Raw genomic sequence first — 6,943 nt, 5'->3', positions numbered from 1 at the left:
TTTCGGCTTGAGAGGAAAATATCACCGATAAGGGCTTAATAGGTTGGTCCTCTCCTCGAACATAAGCTTACATCTGGTCTTGTAATAATCATATTATGAGTGAATGAAGTTTAATAAGAGCCCGTTTGATGCATCTTTTTGGGCGGTCTTTTGGCTGTTTACAAGTCATGAAGACTGATTTTCGGTCTATTTCCGTTTGACATGCAGAAGATCTAGTTGTCAAAAGATGGAATGCCAAAAAGACACAAGAAGCCTATTTTGAGTTGATTTCGGGAAGCTCCAAATGAAGTTTCTTGTGTATTTTGCATTTTAATCTCGTACGGAAAGACGTGAATCTACCAAACATGTTTCGGACTGCTCAGATTTTCATATAAAAGCTCAATACATCTTTTATATGTCAAACCTACCATAAAATATTCCCGAAAAAAAAGGCACTAAACGGGCCCTAAGTCAAGGGAGCAACACTTTCAACCTCTTTGTAATGATTTTAGTGACAATTTTATATGTCACGTTTGTAAGCCCAATCGGTCTAAACTCTAAAGTCTATCACATTATCTTCACCTTCCCGTTTTGGGACCAATATAATTAATGTTAGTACCATTGATTGTTTGGATCCCTTATGGAGTTTCAAATGTACGTTGGAAGAAGGTGACCAACTCGTCCCCAATTACATCTCAGCATTTTTGGTAAAACATAGCTGAAATACCATCTGGGCCAGGAGATTTGGTGGGCCCAATAGAAAATAATGCATGCTTAACCTCCTCCATAATAGGAATTGAACAAAGAATAATGCAATTCTCTTCTTGGGTAACATCAAGAGGGGCAAACCGAGAAGGAATATCATCATGAGCAGGTTCTGTAGGAGTGAATAAATTAATAAAATAATCCCTGATGATACCTTCAATAGTCGAGTGATCAGATGTCCAAAGCCCATTGGAGTCTTTAAACCAAAAAATGCTATTTCTTCGCTTACTCTTTGATCTAGGTTTTTAAAACTGAATCGAATGAACCGGTCAGGGTTTGGTTTTTGGGTCGAATGGTTCGATTATTTGAATCGAATAAATGGCCCATTCTGATAATAAAATGAAAATAATAAAAAACAGTTAAAACCGTTGAACAGTTTGAATGATTCAATTGCTCGGGTCAATGATTTGCTGACCAAATCAACATTTTTTGACAAAATTCTGATTTTGAGGAAAAACGCAGCTGATCCGGTTTTGAAAACCATGTATTTGATGCATACATATGAAAAAGAATGACTATTTTTATCTCCAGCAGGACCAGCATGCAGCCAATTACACCGAACCCTCTGATGCCGGTACAAGTCTTCAAGAGTCATAATGCTCAAATTCTTTTTGTAAACTCCGATTGGCCTTAGTTTTCTATTGGAGAAATTTAATTCTAGCTTGAATGGCCTCTCTTCTCTTTTTCAATCGTCCATGATTGGATGAGTACGAGAGATGGAGATGAGATTTAGTTGCTGCACACAATACGAAGAAGCGTTTCAAGCATGGTTTTTAAAATCGGATCGGACTGGACGGTTGGACCAGAAAAACCAAGAGCCGGTTAGGTGATTGGTTCTATTTTTCTCCAAAAGCATTAATTTTGGTCAAAAAACCGTTGACCCGGGTGGTTAACCGTTCAAACCGCTCGAACGATTTTCACCGTTTTTTATTTTTTTTTTGTTAAAATGGGCCGATTGTTTGATTCAAACGGTCAGACTGTTTGACACGAAAATCAGACCCCTGACCGATTCATTCTCTAAAAAACCATGTACCTGCATGCTTAGTGGTTGAAGCTCAAGCGGGTTTTGCAAAGGAGTGGGGTGTGTGTTGCTATTATTGTTAAGGGTGATGCTCTGTTGGTAATCAAGAGTTTGTTGAGTTCCACTTATTCCATTCCATGGAAAATCAGACACATCATTGAAAATTGTAAACTCATTCTTTCTGATTTCGCTGAAAGGTCGGTGAGATGGATTGGTAGGGAAGCCAATCAAACAGCACACAAATTGGCGAAATATACTCTCCGGATCCCAAATTGTTTCACTTGATCTTTTTGCTCATCTTTTCTAAATGTAAATGAGACACTTGCTTTCATCTTAATGAATTCATCGGTCATCCTTTTGACAGAGAAAAAATGTATCATGAGTGGAATGGAATGATCCCTGACATCGCCGCGCTTCCACCTATATCGAAAAAATGTAATTCCGAGCTTTCATTTTTTAGCTTTTAATTTGTAGTATAGGGCAATTAATGTGGATACAACTTTTTTTAGGTAAATTGTTCAAATTTCTCCTCTCAACTTTCTGTCCGTTGCTCCAACCTCCCATCAAGTTTGATAATGGCAATTGTAAGTATACCCTTTTTCTTAGAATCTTCTAACAAAAAAGGCACAAAAATGCCCAACATAATCATGTAATTTCTATTGAAGTCGGTTTCTATAGAAAAAATAATATAAACTTTATAAATTACGAAAAATAGATAATTTAATTTGCATTTTTAAAGGGTAAATTTAGAAAAATCAATTTTAGAAAAGAGGGAAAGGTTCGGATTAATGGTTCGTATGAAGAGAAAATTTGGAAAATAAACATTTTGTTTCAAAGTAACTGTATGGATAGTTTGGACATTTTTATGTCTCTTTTTGAAGACTCTAACAAAAGAATCTTTTAGGTCAAAAGTACAAAAATGAATTGCTCATCAAATTAAAGAAATTAAAGCCAGCTAAATCAATCTTCAGCCAAAAGTATAAATCTTCAGCCAATCAATCCACGAGAAAAGGCAGGGATGGAGACCATGACGAGCTAGGATATGTGCCAAGAAGAAAAAGGGGAACCCTCCAACAGAGAATTAATAACCCTTAAGACTTAAGGCCCCAATTGGTTCGCAGGAATAAGGGTCTGGAATCAGAATTGGAATGACTATTTGGTTTGGTGGAATCAGAATTTCATTCCCATTCTTGTTGGAATGGTATTCCCCCATTTGGGAGAATGACCATTCCCTACTTTTCTCTTGGGAATGAAATCCCATTCTTGCTGATTCTAATTTTCATTCCCATTTCTGTCTGAACACTATAGAAATGGACCATTTTGATTCTGATCCTGGATGATCCCGATTCCAATTCCAACTGATCCCAAAGACATCTCCCTCAACCTGTACCCTGTCCAAGCGAAGAGACCATAAAACGCAGGCTTTGAACAGAGCCAAAGCTCAACTTTCCACAGCAGATTTGACTTTCAGATTCAAGGACTGAGCAAACACTAGGAGTCTAGATCCCTTAACACGAATCCAGCATTAGCTTTTGTACCAGAGAATGATGCATCACAATTTAATTTAAGCCAGCTCAAAATTAAAGGCGGTTTAGACCAGTGATTAGCTGAACTTTAGTATGGTCATCAGGTTCCAATGGGTAAACCAATCTAGCAACTATAGTCCAATCCGGATCCGGGTGCATCTCTATACGAGGGCCCAACGGGGAATCCAGTCAAACCCGTTTAGATGTCTCACACTGGAATAGAATATGGTCAAGAATCTCCTCATCCTTAACACAAACACTGCAGGTAGTATCAATGTTCTTGTTTCTTCTTGCCAAAGAACTCTTAACCGGGACATTTCTGTTAATACATCTCCAGAGGAACAATGGACCCAGTGTAGAATATTTTTATAACGCCAGAAGACCCGCCAGGGGACATCTCCATAAGCTAGATGGGCATTGGTCCAATCCAATCTGGTTCAATATGAGCTCATTACAAATGGATCAGGTCCAAATTGATTTTATTATAGATTTATTCCAATCAAAACCTGATTCATTGACATTTGTATTCTTTTTCTTTTATCAATAGATTGGATATTGGTTCAATCTGACCCAAATCAATATGAATCAATAACAAAAGGATTAGGCCCAATCCAATCGGATAAATACTTTGGTCCATTTCAATGTCTTATTGGTCCATCCAATATGTCCAAATTGATTTTAATTTGAACATATCCAAACCAAAACCAGTCCATGACACCCCTAATTGCCGCTCAGATGTATTCCCAGCATTACTCACGTTAAAAGGGCGCCTCATGTTAACGATGGCATTAGCAATCTCACAGGGGAACTCTCCCTCTCTCAATGATATCCTGCCTCCAACAATGAATTCTGGGGTATTGAATTAGTAAACTAATTTAGGCACCATTTTCAAGTTTCAAATTAAATCAAGCTTTAAAATTTCAAATTCATCTGAATTAATCACAAAACTTATTATATCCATATTTTCATGAACTCAAAATATGCAAATTAAAGAAATAAGATACATAGCTTATTATATATAAATTATATCATTATTTTTTTTTATCCATAAAAAGCTAATGTTAGAATGAGCAAACATGTCCTATTATGTTTTGTAAACTTTACTTTCAGGTGGGAGTGTAAGTGATATTCAAGAAAACTAACTTTACTGTAGCGCCCAGACTTACTGGAAAAAAAAACACTGTAAAGTTGGTGAATAGGAATTACTTTCGCATCGACCAACTTTCCCCCCACTTATTTCCCAAAAATGAATATAAAAGATTTATTTACCAATGCATAAAGAGACCATTTTGGCATATTACATCCCAAAAACAAATGCCTACATCAAAAGTTAAGGTTGTTCTTCTTCCGATCATCATGTGCATCCAAGAACCTTTTAACAACTTGTTCTACAGCATAATCTAAGTAAACGATTTTCCAATGTTTTAATATATATATTTTTTAAGTGTATCCACATATTTTACACTTGACATAAACTGTCAAAGTATTTTACTAAGTGTATATAATCATTTGACCATTAGTCTCAGTTTATTAATATATTTTTGGGATTTTTTTTTTTGAATATCCCCAACAAATCCATGCATATGAGCATATTTTAGTTGATCTACCTATTTCTACCCTATGCATATGTCCGTATCCATATGTTTTCAAAGTGTCTCTTAAAATCATTTTTGATACTCTACAATTTAAATCACGAATTTGTCAACTAAAAAGGTAAATTACAGATTATTATCCTGTAGTTTAGGTGGGTAGTGGCAATTATCCCATGAACTTTCATTTGCATCAAAGACCCCTTAAACTTTTAGGTTCTGACAAATACCCCCCCCCCCTCCGTTAATTCCAGTGATGGAAGAAGTTAATTTACCAAAATACCAACCTAACAAACTTCCATAAAATGGAAAAAAATCAATATCAACTAAACCTAGAATTGTAACACGTGTAACAACTAAATCAATATATAACAAATGGAAAAAAATTCAAAACTAAACCCCAATAATGGTAATTTGTGGATTTAAAAAAGTTTAAAGTCACATAAGACTTTTTTCAAAATTGACTGACCGAGTGCTAATGGAGGGTGGCCTTTGCCAGAGTTTAAAAGTTCATTGGGTGTCTTTGTCGCAAATGAAAAAATTCAGTAGATTATTAATGTCCACTACCCCCAAAGTTACAGGATACTAATAGATAATTTGGAGATGTATAGATAGGCCCAACACAGATTTCTGATTTCCACTGCTGAGCTATAAACATTCAAAAGGTCAAAAACCCACACTCTATGCACCCGCTGGCACTTACCCCAAATGTACTTTAAGCCTACAATTCTGACCCTGGGCTGAACTGTCATTCTCCCTAGATAATTTACCCGAAAAAAAATCTGAGTTGTGTTGAATCCCATTTTCACCAACACAATTTATAAAAAGCAAGAAAAGTGAAAATCCCAATGCAATTGAGCCCAAAATCTAGTTAGGTCAGGTGGATTTTAGGTTAACTAACACTAACACCAGGTTGCATCCCTAGCTTTTGAACCCCGGAAGCCCAATGGGTGCATCACATTGCCTCTCATAAAATCCATATTTTCTCTCCAATAATATCATTCTTTAACCTCTCTCTCTCACTAAGGCACATATCCCCTTCCTGTTAATTCCCTTTTTTTCCTCTTAATCTTTAAAAGTTCTTTTTGCCTCTCTCTAATAAAGTAAGGGTGTAAATAGATGGATTGGGTTAAGGGCCATTATATTATTTAGTTCAATAATAAAATGCAGCAAGAAAGCACTTAATATGGGCCTTTGGTTATCTATGTCCATTCAATTTTGAACTTATTTTTCTAGCTTGGTTATTATTCTTATGCTAAGCACCATTAGTTGATTCTCATGCTAAGCAGTTCGATTTATATACTTCTCATAGTATATAAGTTATATAAAAGGAAAATTTGAAGCCCAATAACTAAAAAATAAATTTTCTTTTCTACTATTTTATATGTAAAGAACTAGAAATATATAAAAATTTTGAATCACTCTTACTTAATATTTTTCCTGTATTTTTAAATAGAAACATGTGCATGGAACGAGTAACCGCTACTATTATTTGAAAAGGCTTGAATAATGGCAAGGTTAGGTGTAGAGGTGTAAAATGGGTTGTGTCGCCCGCGGCTCGGCACAAATTTGGACCAGCCTAGCACGACGGTCCATGGGCCGTGCTAAGACCGACACGATCATGCAAGCCATGCTGGGCCTGGGGTTTTAGGTCTATAGGCCAGGTCGGCACAACATGATCGAGCGGGCTGTACTGCCCGTGGCCCACATGTCGGCACGGCCTAGCCTGTACCCTAGTCTAGCACGACTCATGGCATGACCCATATATATAATTTATATATTTATATAAATTATAATATATATATAATAATATATAATATATAATGTATTAATAAAATAAATATATTTTTTAATTTTATTATACTAATTTATTTAATTATTGTATATATAAGCAATTTTATACATCAAAATTCATATAAAATTAAAATTTTAAAATTTTTGTCAATTTTTTTAAATAAATAACTTTAGCCTGTTGCACGGTCCGACCTGGCCCAAGGCTCAGCCCACAAGCCAGCCCGGTTCTTAACATGGCATGGCATGGCATGGCATGGCACGGGCCTGGG

Source organism: Nelumbo lutea, chromosome 6 (assembly GCF_056320005.1).
Source record: "Nelumbo lutea isolate HS-2025 chromosome 6, American lotus-T2T, whole genome shotgun sequence".
NCBI classification, from domain to species: Eukaryota; Viridiplantae; Streptophyta; class Magnoliopsida; order Proteales; family Nelumbonaceae; genus Nelumbo; species Nelumbo lutea.
Note: the sequence above shows the minus strand (reverse complement) of the source record.